Raw genomic sequence first — 12432 nt, 5'->3', positions numbered from 1 at the left:
TCCAGATGCCAGGAGGGTGCAAAGGAATTTTTTAGAAAGGAAGCCAGCTCTATTCAGAAGTGAATCCCCTAACCTCACACTTGCAGAGCAGGAGTCGTCTTACAGTGGCTACAGGGCAGTGCCCAGTCCCAGATTTCCAGTTCTTTGGCCACGTCCCAACGCAAGGGCTGCAATGCAAAGGGCTGCAGGGTGGGAAGGTGTTAAGGGGAAGGGAACTGCCAGACAGAGAAGACGGCAGGTGGAGCGACGTCTGCAGCAGGACCACAGGGCTGACCACGGGAGCGGGGCCAGGTCCATAGCAGACACAGGGCAAGGGGACACATCTGCCAGTATCTACAAGAAAAGCACGAAACCCAAATTTTCTTAAATCCCCAAATCTTCAAATGTTAACAACTAATTTAAATTTTTAACACCATGTGAGCCAACACTACAGAGAATAAGTGCATCTTCAGGCTGACGGTGTCTCTGCCGGAGAGCTAGCCTGCCTTCGTGCCCCCGCTGGCTCCAGCCTGGGAGCCACAAGGATGAGACGGGACCCACATAGAGGCAGTGTATCCACCTCACACCTGGCCTTCCGTGAAAACTCAACAACTTGCAGTTAGCCTGAGTGCCACTAACCCCAACAGCAGCCTGCTTAGGTGGCTGCACACTCCTGGGGCTTCAAGCTCCCAAAAGCCCCATTTCTCCCCCCCACTGATGGAGCTCAGTCTCAGAAAGGTGACCAACACATAGCCCCACCAGACACCTTGAACAAGAGCTGTCAGGCCTGAGCAGGTTCTCACCTTCTCCTGGTTTTCTCAAGAGCTTCCTCCTGGCTGTTGAGTATGATGAAGAGATGACTCAAAGGGAGAGCTGAAAACCTTCTGTCTACTCACTGCTAGTCGTCATGACCACTCTGCCTGGTTAAGGATGGAGCCTGCTGGCATTGTCAGCACACACCCTCCTCTTCCCTCCTGGAGACAAACACAGAGGCCCAAACAAAAAGCCCACCAGGGCGGCAGACCTGAGCATGGGGGGGTGGGGGTGGGGGCTCTCTGGCATGAAATCCAGTTTCCATCACTGACTAGTCTTGCAGTCCTGGGCATGTGCCCAGTGTGTGTGTGATGCAAGTAAAGATGGGACTCAGTGACAAGGAGCTATCATGATTGCCGCCACTTGGTCTAGGAAAGTGGCCAACACCAGAAGCCTCCCTGAGGCCCAGGGAGAAAAGGAGTCAACTACAGATCTTCCTCAACTTACAGTAAATGCCGAATACCTCGTGTAATGTACCGCCTACTGTCCTCAAGGTGAGGAACAGCACGGCTGTCAGGGTACCGGTTGTTGATCTCGCGATCACGGGCTGACTGGGGACTGTGGCTGCTGCCCAGCGTCACAAGAGGATGGTGCCACATACTGCTAGCCGAGGGGAAAGATCCAAATTCAAAATTCCAAGTACAGTTTCTGCAGAATGCGTACCACTTTCACACCACCGTAAAGTTGAAAAATCAAACGCTGAACCATTGTTAGATTGGGGTCTGCCTGTACGGGGAGCCAGAGGCATACCACAGCAAGGGCCCAGTGTGCACCCACCCACAACTAACACCAAACAGTGCCTGCACTGCATGTGTTCTCGGCACCGTACTCCTGGGAGAACCAGAACCAAGGGCAGGCAGGGCACACTCTGGGCCCGGATTCCTGGAAGGACAAGTAAGTGGAGACGTGCGGCTAAAAAGCGCTGCCAAACAGGCAGCATAAAATCCCAACAAGCACCAGGGCAGAAACCAGGGCAGTGGCCAGAGCGGAGTCCAAACAGAAGCACAAGACAACTAAGCCAAGGAACTCTGACTGCAGGCTGCACCTGCCAGGAGAAAGGAAAACAGCAGGAGCTGCTTTTATGGACATTTCACTGTTTGCAGGCACTGCATGAGCTCAGTACAACTAACTAACCACTAACCCCAGTTCACAGGTTAAAAAGCAGAGATCTCGATAAATACAGCACTGGCCAAGGCCACAGGTTAATAAATGTCAATTCAAAACTAGAACCCAGGGAGCCTGGGTGGCTCAGTTGGTTAAGCGACTGCATTAAGCTCAGGTCATGATCCTGGAGTCCCGGGATCGAGTCCCGCATTGGGCTCCCTGCTCGGCAGGGAGTCTGCTTCTCCCTCTGACCCTCTTCCCTCTCGTGCTCTCTCTCTCTCAAATAAATAAATAAATAAAATCTTAAAAAAAAAAAAAAAAAAAACTAGAACCCAGGTTGGCTGACAGCAAAGTCCATATTCTCAATCTCCACATGACACCAGATTCTGGCCCCGTCAATAAAGAAAAAAAGGAGGTATCAAAGGAGTTACAGAAAGGATTATGAAGATGGGGGGAGATGACATGAAGGTACTAACCAGGACTGAGCCACGAAAGGGACAGAGGAGGGTCTCAGAGACTCAAAGGGGAATGCGACCCTGAGGAGAGAAGGGCACGTCTCCAAAATGGAGCAGTCAACGGGTTTCTTTGTGGGGTGATAAATTATTCTGGAGTTACTGGTGCTGGCTGCCCTTGTGGATGTACTAAAAGCCACTGAACTGCATACATTAAAGGGTGATTCTATGGTATGTGAATTACATCTCACTGATGAAAGGGGCAGTCCATGGGCTGGCAGGTGGCAGTTACATTCTTGAAAAGGAGCCCTGAAAGGCTTCAATGTTGCTAACAGCCCACAGACAGGGCACTGGGCACCCTCTACTCAGCAACAAATGAAGAGAATGAGACACACAGCCCCACCCTCAGGAGCCTGACCTCTAGCAGATCTTCAAGGTCTCCACCCAGAGAGGGTCCTACCTTTAAGCCTGAGGATGGAGCAACTGTTTCCCTGTGCCCTGGGGCATTCTATGGACAGGGATAAAAATACCAGCTTCCCAGGGTGGATAGCAGTGCTGACTGGGGCAAAGCTCAGTGCATGGAACCTGCCACAGGCACGGAGCACACCGGCCTGTGTGTGTTAACACCACGATGGTTACGAGCGGAGGACGTGCCCTGTACAAAGGCACTGAGCCATGGCGGCCGCATCCTTGGCCCCGCATACAGCTGCCTGGTCTGCGGTCAGCCCCTCCACTTACTGACCTGATTACAGTTCTTAAACTCTATGTCTCAGTCCCCCAACTACGCAGTACAGATGAGAATGGTATATCTCTCAGAGGACAATGTGAGTATCAAGCAAGATAATCTGTATGAAGTGCTCAAAACATGGCTGGCAAACTAAGTGCCCAATAAACGTCCGCAGTTATCATTAGTCAGGGAGCAGGAGTTGGTCAAAGGCTTCCATGAGGAAACCTGGCTTGAGTTCTACTCATTTTATTTATTTTTAAAGATTTTATTTATTTATGAGAGAGAGCGAGCGTGCAAACACACGTGCGAAGCAACGGGGAGGGGCAGAGGGAAAGGCAGCAACAGACTCTGCTGAGCGGGGAGCCCAATGCGGGGCTCCATCCCAGGACCCCGGGATCACGATCCCAGCTGAAGGCAGATGCTTAAATGAGCCACCCAGGCGCCCGTTTTACTCATTTTAAATTAATGACCAGGGGCGCCTGGGTGGCTCAGTTATTGGGCGTCTGCCTTTGGCTCGGGTCATGATCCCGGGATCCTGGGATCGAGCCCCGCATCGGGCTCCCTGCTCAGCGGGAAGCCTGCTTCTCCCTCTCCAGCTCCCCCTGCTTGTGTTCCCTCTCTTGCTGTGTCTCTCTATCAAATAAATAAAATCTTAAAAAAAAAAACAAAAGCTAATGACCAGACATCTCAAGTGAACATTAATATAGCATAGCCTTTGAACTCTAAGAAGTTTCCCTCTCTTAAGACAACTGAGACAAATTTTATTTATTTATTTTTAAAGATTTTATTTATTTATTTGACAGAGAGACACAGCGAGAGAGGGAACACAAGCAGGGGGAGTGGGAGAGGGAGAAGCAGGCTTCCTGCGGAGCAGGGAGCCCGATGCGGGGCTCGATCCCAGGACCCTGGGATCACGACCTGAGCCAAAGGCAGACGCCCAACGACTGAGCCACCCAGGTGCCCCTGAGACAAATTTTAGATGGGCGCTAATTCTATATAGCTCCTTGCACCCAGAAGTCAGGTCAAAAAGAGGGAAAAAAAAGGAAGTGAAATCCACCTGCCCATCCTGTGACCCCTCTGACCTGCTGTAACCACCAGGGGGCAGCAGAGGACAGGTGCCGTTTTCAGAGCCAGCTTCCAGTCCTGCCCTCTAGGAACCCTGGGACAGTGTGTGAAGAAGCCCTATCCAGCCTCCCTGAGGCTGACAGAAGCCTGGAGAGAGCCCTAAAGACCCAGCCAAGGCCCCAGCCACATGGGAAGCCAGGCGGACAAGAGGAGCAGAGAGGAGCCATGCCAGGCAAGCCCGGCCCAGCCCAAACTGGGCTCAACCCACAGACTCATGAGCAAAAAGAAAGATTGCTATTTTAAGTCACTAATCATTGGGGTGCTCTGTAACAAAGCAATACGTAACTACCATAACAACCATTTTATTCCTTCTACTCTCTCAACTCTCCAATAACCTTACCCCTTAATTCATAAAAAACGCCAAAGGTCTCAAGAGGGAATTCTCCCATCTTCCCTCTATCAAATCTACCAACCCAAATCACCACATCCACTGCTTTCCTTCCCATTACAGTGGAGAAAAGGGTCCTTGCTCCCACCAAAGGCCAGTCCCTCCACCCATGCTCTGGACCCCACCCTTCGCACTCTCCCAAGATTGCTCCTCTGGTGTCTCCAGACCCTTGCCCTCCACTAGCATATTCCTGTCACTGTGCATGCACACAGGCACACACACCCCCTGCCCCACAGACAACATTTCTCCAATCCCTGTTCACAGCAATGCTTCCTGAAAGAACTACTGTCCCCAACCCCTCTCCTCCCATCTGGCCTCTCTCCCCAGCATGCCACCAAACTACTTTTGTCAAGGAAGCCAATGACCACCAAGGACCACCTCTCAGCCCTTCCCTCACTCTACACCCCACAGCTTGCCACCAGACTCTTAAGTACCAGCCTCTCTTAGCCTCCTTGACGCCATACTCTCCTAGTCTCCTCCAGCACCCAGAGCTACTCCAGGTCAGCTTCTATTTCCTGTGCTCACCTCCACAGTGGGCACACCCCAGTGTTTACCCTGGTCTCCCTCGTCTTCCCCTGTCAGGCATGTATAACGCAGGGTTTAAAAGTGCAGGTCTGGGATGCCTGGGTGGCTCAGTCAGTTAAACATATGCCTTCAAGTCATGATCCTGGAGTCCTGGGATCGAGCCCTATGCTGGGCTCCCTGCTCAGCAGGGAGTCTGCTTCATCCTCTGCCTCTACCCCTCCCCCTGCTAATGCTTGCATTCATGCTCTCTAACAAATAAAATCTTTTAAAAATTGAAAAAAAAAAAGCCTGAAAGTTCTAGCTCCAGCTCATATCAGACTAATCTTCTTACCACTAATAATAAACTGTACAAAATATAAAAAACAGCTCTTTGAAGGTGTTGGGGAACAACCAGAAACATGAAGAACCTGGAGGAAACACAATTACTGGAAGGAGAACGAACTCTGAGCTCCACACTGAAACGGCTTCTGACCTGACGGCACTTCCCAGCTCTCTCAGAACACGAGGCGACAGTACTAGATGACTGCAGGCTTAGCTGTCTTACTACAGGAGGAACAGAGGTCAGAGTTCAAGGCTATTGGAATGGCTAAAACTGGGCGACTGCCTTCGGCTCAGGTCATGGTCCCAGGGTCCTGGGATCGAGTCCCGCATCAGGCTCCCGGCTCCACAGGGAGCCTGCTTCTCCCTCTGACTCTCTCCCCTCTCATGCTGTCTCTCTCTCTCTCAAATAAATAAATAAAATCTTAAAAAAAAAAAAAGAATGGCTGAAACTGAAAGGGAAAATCCCATAAGTCTGCATAAAATTCCTCCCAAATCCTTGGCTGACTCCTAAACTGCACATGGTAGGAGGAGACACCAACAAATCAAGCAAAAAAAAAAAAAAAGAGTCAAACTCATAGAAACAGAGTAGAAAGTGGCTGCCAGGGGCCAGGTGCAGGGGAGACGGGAAGGCTGGTCGAGGGTCCACACTCTGAACTTGGAGACGAGTGAGGCCTGAGGGTGTGGTATGAAGCGTGGTGACTATGGCAGCTGACACTGTATGGAGTAGCTGGGATCTGCTGAGAGAGCACAACCTACATGTAAACACACACACACACACACACGAATACGGGAGGTGACAGATGCGATGATTAACCAGATAGGGAGAGTCCTCTCACAATGCATACATATATCAAATCATCATAATGTACTTTAAATAACTTATAATTTTGTCAATTTTATGTCAATAAAGCTGAAAAACACGAAGGAGAAAGCAACTGTTGTGAGGAGAAAGAGCTAAGCAAAGATGTCAGCAGCTGTCCAATCCTGGGGAGACAGAATTTGGAGTTTCAGTTCTGCCAAATTAGAAAGGTTTTCCATTAAAAACCTAGACAGGCCACACCTTAGAGGAATAAAAACCATGTTCCAGAACTGAAAGGTTATGTCTCAAAATTTAGAGCAAAAACAAAAGATCCACCCTACAGGCTACATGCTTCTATAGGATCAAGATGATCTCCCAAAAATTTAACAGTCTGCCTTCACAAAACTCAACACTTTATAGGAAAATAACCCAAAACAGAGTCTCTAGAATGTACCACCCATAATGTTCATTATAGAATTAAAAATTACTAGACATGCAAGGCAGAAAAATGTGACCCATGATCAAGAGAAAAAACAATCTACAGGACCCACAAATGACCATATGTTGGAATTGGCAGATGAGAACTTCAAAACAGCAATTATAAATACATTAAAAGATTTGGGGAAAACATCAGAAGGAATGAAGAAGAAAAGAATATTAGCAGAGAAATGCAAACTTGACAAAAAAAACAAAAGGAAGTTCTAGAACTGAAAAATACAGTATCTGAAATTAAAATGTTACTGGGTGGAATTAACACAATGAACACAAAAAAGACAACAGTGACTGTGAAAACAGAATAGAAAACACACAAATGTAAACACAGAGACAAAGAAATATTAAAAATAGAAACATATTCAACCTATGGGAGGATGTCAATCTAAAAATAAGTATCACTGAAGTCCCAGGAGGAGAGGGGAAAGGTTTTGGCCATTGCCTCTCAGTATTTGAGAGGCAATGGCCAAAAACCTTCCAAAGTTGATTAAATATACCAACACACAGATTCAAGGAACTAAGTAAATCCCTAAAAGGAAAAATACAAAAGCACTACACCTAGAAAATTATAGTTAAATTGAAAGAGAAAAAATTTTAATAAAAAGGAAAGTATTTATAATAAGAAGTAGGGGCCCCTGGGTGGCTCAGTTAGTTGGGTGTCCGACTCTTGATTTTGACTCAGGTCATGATCTCAGGGTTGTGGGGTGGAGCTCCACATCGGGCTCCATGCTCAGCGGGGAGTCTGCTTGAGATTCTCTCTCCCTCTCCCTCTGCCCCCCACACTCCACACACACACATGCACACTCTTTCTCTAAAAATAAATAAATAAATCTTAAAATATAATAAAACACCTCAAACACAGTAGGAAGAAAGGTTAAGAATGATACCTGACTTCTCATCAGAAATAACAGATGCTAAAAAACAATGGCATGAATTCTTAAAAGTGCTGAAAGAAAAAAAAGCTATCAACCCAGAGGTCTATGTTCGGCAAAAATATCCTTCAAAACCAGAGGATAAAGACCTTTTCATCTTCACTACAGAGAACAGACAGGGTCACCAACGGGGAGGTGGATGAGTGGATGGGGAAAATAGGGGATGAGGGTTAGAGAGTACACTCATCATGATGAAATAAAATAAAATAAAATGATAAAAAAATAAAGACCTTTCCAGACAAACAAAAGCTGAGGGACTCTGTCCCCAGCACACTCAAAATATAAGAAATGCTGAAGGAAGTGCTTCAGGCTGAAGAAAAATGATCCTATAGAGAAAACTAATCTTCAAAAAGGAAAGAACAACTTCCCAACTCATCTAAAGGGCTGGTATTACCAAACCAATGATATCATATAAAAAGAAAGTCATACGTAAATCTCTCTTATAAATATAAACAAACAAACCCTCAACAAAACACGAGCATATCAAATCTAGCCACATATAGAAAGCATTACACACCACATCGAGAACTTATCCTAAGACTGTAAAGCTGCTTTAACAACTGAAAATCCATTAACACACCATATTGATAGGATAAAGGACAGAAATCAAATAATCTCAGTAGATGCAGAAATAGCATTTGACAAAATCCAACACCCTTTCATAATTAAAAAAGAAAAAATATGGGGCGCCTCGGTGCCTCAGTCATTGGGCGTCTGCCTTCCGCTCAGGTCATGATCCCAGGGTCCTGGGTTCGAGCCCCGCATCGGGCTCCCTGCTCCGCGGGAAGCCTGCTTCTCCCTCTGCCGCTCCCCCTGCTTGTGTTCCCTCTCTCGCTGTCTCTCTCTCTGTCAAATAAATAAATGAAACTTAAAAAAAAAGAAAAAAGGGCCCTGGATTTCATTTAAAAAAAAGAAAAAATATTCCACAAAATAGGACTAGAAAGCAACTTCCTCAACCACTGAAGGCCCAGTATCACCACTTCCCTTCAATACTGTATTAGAGGTTCTAGCCAGTATAATAAAGCAAGAAAGAGAAATAAAAGGCATTAGAACTGCACAGGAAAAGTAAAACTGTCTTCCTTCAAGATGATATGATTATATAGGTAGAAAAATCCAAAGGAATATACAAACCCTCTTTCCTCTTGTGCTATCTCTCATTCTCTCTCTCTCAAATAAATAAAATCTAAAAAAGGAATATACAAACCTACTATGAGAACTGATAAATGAATTGAGCAAAGTTGCAGGATACATGATCAGTATACATAAACCAATTATTTTTGTATATTACAACAAATAACTTTAAAAAATAGAAAATGGGGAGCGCCTGGGTGGCTCAGTCAGTTGAGCATCTGCCTCTGGCTCAGGTCATGATCTCAGGGTCCTGGGATCAAGCCCCACATTGGGCTCCCTGCTCAGCGGGGAGTCTACTTCTCCCTCTCCCTCTGCCCCTCCCCACCCCCCGCTCATACTCTCTCAAATAAATAAGTAAAATCTTTAACAAAAAATAGAAAAAAAACTCTTGGGCGCCTGGGTGGCTCAGTTGGTTAAGCGACTGCCTTCAGCTCAGGTCATGATCCCGGGGTCCTGGGATCGAGTCCCACATCGGGCTCCTGGCTCGGCGGGGAGCCTGCTTTTCCCTCTGACCTTCTCCCCTCTCATGCCCTCTAATAAATAAATAATCTTTAAAAAAAAAACTTTTACAAGAAAAAGGGGGGGTGCCTGGGGGGCACAGTTGGTTAAGTGTCCAACTCTTGGTGTCAGCTCAGGTCATGATCTCAGGATTATGAGATGGAGCCCCACATCGGGCTCCATGCTCAGTGCGGAGTTTGCTTGAGAGTCTCTCTCCCTCTCCCTGCTCTTCCCGTTTGTGCACTTGTGCTCGCTCTCAAATACATTTTAAAAAAAGAAAAAGCAGGGCGCCTGGGTGGCTCAGTCGGTTAAGCATCTGCCTTTGACTCAGGTCAAGATCCCAGGGTCCTGGGATCAAGCCCCACGTCAGGTTCTCTGCTCAGCGGGGAGCCTGCTTCTCCCTCTGCCTGCAGCTCCCCCTCCTTGTGCACTTGCACGCACACGCTCTCTCTTAAATAAATAAAATCTTAAAGAAAAAGTGTCTGTCTTCACAACACTGGTGCAGGCAAAATTCTGTTAGGATACATAATAAACATAAAAAAATATACTGACAGGACAACTGGCTGGCTCAGCTGGAGAAGCATGTGATTCTCAATCTCAGGGTTGTGAGTTTGAGCCCCACACGGGGTGCAGAGATTACTAAAAATAATAATAAATTTTAAAAATATATATATTGACATATTTTTTTTACTTCACCCAAGTTAAAATTTTCTGTTCATCAAAAAACACCATTAAGAAAAAACAGGCAAGAGGTACCTGGCTGGTTCAATCAGTAGAGCATATGACTCTTGATCTTGGGATCATGAATTCAAGCCCCATGTTGTATGCAGAGATTACTCTTAAAAAAGTAAATAAAATTGGGGCGCCTGGGTGGCTCAGTCGGTTAAGCACCTGCCTTCAGCTGGGATCATGATCCCGGGGTCCTGGGATCAAGCCCCACATAACACTCTCTGCTCTGCAGGGAGTCTGCTTCTCCCTCTGCCCCACCCCCCATTCATGCTTGTGCTGTCTCTGAAATAACTAAAATCCTTTTTAAAAAGCAAATAAGGGTGCCTGGGTGGCTCAGTTGGTTGGGCGACTGCCTTCGGCTCAGGTCATGATCCTGGAGTCCTGGGATCAAGTCCCGCATCGGGCTCCCTGCTCAGCAGGGAGTCTGCTTCTCCCTCTGACCCTCTTCCCTCTCGTGCTATCTCTCTTTCTCTCTCTCTCAAATAAAAATAAATAAAAATCTTAAAAAAAAAAGATTAAAAAAAAACTTTAAAAAAAAAAGCAAATAAAATTCTAAAAAAAGAAAAAAATAGGCAAACCATAAAATAGAAAAAAATATTCACTCCTTGCACACAAATACACAAACACACATCATAAAGGACTCATAATCAGCACATATATATGTATATTTTAACTCTTAAAATGAACAATAGGGGCGCCTGGGTGGCTCAGTCGTTAAGCATATGCCTTCAGCTCAGGTCATGATCCCAGGGTCCCGGGATCGAGCCCTGCATCAGGCTCCCTGCTCCGCGGGAAGCCTGCTTCTCCCACTCCCCCTGCTTGTGTTCCCTCTCTCGCTGTCTCTCTTATCAAATAAATAAAAATTTTAAAAAAAAATGAACAATAAACCAACAATGCGGGGCACCTGGGTGGCTGTCAGTTGGCCGCCGGACTCTTGGATTTTAGCTTGGGTCATGATCTCAGGGTCATGGGATCAGCCCAAGGACTCTGCATTCAGCATGTCAGCTTGAGGTTCTCTCCTCCCTCTGCCCCTCCCCCCGCTACAGCATGCTCTCTAATAAAAATCTTTTAAAAAACAAACAATCCAATAAAGAGTGGATTAAAAACCTGACACCTCACAAGAAAAATGTAAGGGGCCAGTTAGCATATAAAAAGTTGTCCAGGGGCGCCTGGGTGGCTCAGTCGGTTGGGCGACTGCCTTCGGCTCAGGTCATGATCCTGGAGTCCCGGGATCGAGTCCCGCATCGGGCTCCCTGCTCAGCGGGGAGTCTGCTTCTCCTCTGACCCTCTCTCAAATAGATAAATAAAATCTTTTAAAAAAATAAAAAGTTGTCCACCAGGGGGCAACTGGGGGGCTCAGTAGTTAAGCATCTGACTCTTGATTTCTGCTCAGGTCAGCTCAGGTCAGCTCAGGTCATGATCTCGAGGTTGGGAGATCAAGCCCCATGACAGGCTCGGAGTCTGCTTGTCCCTCTCCCTCCTCTTCTGCCCCCCCCACCATGCTTGCGAGCGCACACACGTGTTTTCTCTCTAAAATAAATAAAATCTTTAAAGCGTTCACCAAAAATAAAACAAAACAGTTTTCATCATCATTATCTATCAGAAAAATGCAAATTACGGGTGCCTGGGTGACTCAGTCATTGGGCGTCTGCCTTCGGCTCAGGTCATGATCCCAGGGTCCTGGGATCGAGCCCCGCATCGGGCTCCCTGCTCCACAGGAAGCCTGCTTCTCCCTCTCCCACTCCCCCTGCTTGTGTTCCCTCTCTTGCTGTGTCTCTGTCAAATAAATAAATAAAATCTTTAAAAAAAAATGCAAATTAAAACCACAGTGAGATATCACTACTACCTGAATAGCTAAAATTAAAAAGACTGACAATTCCAAGGGCTGGCATGGATACGGAAAAACTGGAACTCTCATACATTACTGGTGGGAGTGTAAAGTGGCACCAGTTTGGAAAATAGTTTGGCAGTTTCTAAAAAAGTTAAACATATATCTATACTATGACCCAGCAATTCCACTCCTAAATATTTACCCAAAAAAAAAAAAAAATATATCCACAAGACTTGCATAAGAATCTTGACTTTAGGGGCGCCTGGGTGGCTCAGTTGGTTGGGCGACTGCCTTCGGCTCAGGTCATGATCCTGGAGTCCCGGGATCAAGTCCCGCATCGGGCTCCCTGCTCGGAGGGGAGTCTGCTTCTCCCTCTGACCCTCTTCCCTCTCGTGCTGTCTCTCACTCTCTCTCTCTCTAATAAATAAATAAAATCTTTAAAAAACAAAAAAAGAATCTTGACTTTAGTCATAATAGCCAAAAAAGTAAAAGCAACCCAAATATCCATCGATAGGAAAAGAAATATTTTCATGCAAATGACTACTACTCAAATAAAAAGCAAAAAATACACATACAAGTATTTTTT

The 12432-nt window shown here is 46.4% G+C and overlaps 1 protein-coding gene across 8 annotated transcripts in view; it reads right to left on the bottom strand.

Moving 5' to 3' along the window:
- Positions 1 to 12432, bottom strand: part of PPP6R2 (protein phosphatase 6 regulatory subunit 2) — an 87178-nt gene that overhangs the window by 69867 nt on the left and 4879 nt on the right. Inside the window, exon 1 of one of the 8 annotated variants that reach the window (XM_088025445.1) lies at positions 783 to 923. The exons of the other annotated variants lie outside the window; for them this stretch is intronic. The gene's annotated coding sequence lies outside the window, so the exon portion shown is untranslated. Of the gene's footprint in view, positions 1 to 782; positions 924 to 12432 lie in introns of those variants that run through there. 8 annotated transcript variants of the gene reach the window in all.

Source organism: Eumetopias jubatus, unplaced genomic scaffold, assembly GCF_037043125.1.
Source record: "Eumetopias jubatus isolate StellerSeaLion01/CBP00866 unplaced genomic scaffold, mEumJub1_p1.0 scaffold_8, whole genome shotgun sequence".
NCBI classification, from domain to species: domain Eukaryota; kingdom Metazoa; phylum Chordata; class Mammalia; order Carnivora; family Otariidae; genus Eumetopias; species Eumetopias jubatus.
This window is presented reverse-complemented; position numbering and strand designations above follow the sequence as displayed.